Source organism: Brassica oleracea, chromosome C2, assembly GCF_000695525.1.
Source record: "Brassica oleracea var. oleracea cultivar TO1000 chromosome C2, BOL, whole genome shotgun sequence".
NCBI lineage: Eukaryota > Viridiplantae > Streptophyta > Magnoliopsida > Brassicales > Brassicaceae > Brassica > Brassica oleracea.
In genome coordinates, this window is record NC_027749.1 from 47,092,914 (window position 1) to 47,094,035 (window position 1,122).

Sequence of the window (1,122 nt, forward strand, 5' to 3'; positions counted from 1 at the left end):
TGTCCGTCGGTAAATTCCGACGCCCAAAGTCCGTTGGAATACACCGAGGAACACTCTACGTCGGAATTGTCCGACGAACGTTCTCCGTCGGTACGTAGTTTTTCCGATGAACTCTGGTCTCGTGTATCCGCATCGTAATATCGTCGGAAGTTCGTCAGAATAACGTTTCTCGGTATCCGTCAGAAAGTCGTCGGAAGTTCTGACAAAATTCCGACGAATTTTTTTTTTCCAACGAAACGATACCGACGGACGGGTTCGTCGGAAATTCGTCGGAATCGGTCTATTCCGACAAATTTCCGACGATTTCGGCCATCAGAATCCCCTTGTTTTCTTGTAGTGTTAATATATTCGGCATCAACAAATAATGAAACTCTAAACCCTAAACACTGAACCCTAAACTCTAGAATTAACACTAAACCCAAGGATTAATTCGGAATCTAAAGGTTAACCCTAAACCCAAGGGTTAACCTTAAACACAATGGTTATCTCTAAATACTAGGGTTTAACAGTAAACCATGAATCCAATGGTTAACACTAAACCCAAAGGTTAATAAAAAAAACCCAAGAGTTAGCACTAAACCTAAGGTTTAATATTAAACCCAAGGGTTAACACGAAATCCAAGGGTTAACACTAAACTCTAAATTAAAGAGTTAACCTTGGAGTTTAAGGTTTAGGATTAACCCTAGAGTTTAGTGTTAACCCTAGACTTTAAATTTTAGTGTTAACCCTAGAGTTTATGATTAACCCTAGAGTTTAGGGTTTAGTTTTTAGGGTTTAAAGTTTTGTTGCTGGCATTAACAACGTGATTTTTTTTTTTTTTTTCTGCTAATTAATAACATTTTCTGATTTTTTCATAAATAGAAGATGACGTGGCTATTTCTTATTGGTTATAAATTTAGAGCTCACCCTAGGATTAACACTAAACCTTAAAAATTAGGGTTAACCTTAAACCATGAACACTAAACCCACAATCTATACACTAAACCCAAGGATTAACACTAAACCCTAAATCCAAGGTTCAATCCAAGTAGTAACGCCAAGTCATCTCTATTTTTTTGTAAAACTCTAATTTGATGTACCGGGTATTCGTCAACTAAATTTTTTACAATACCGGATATACA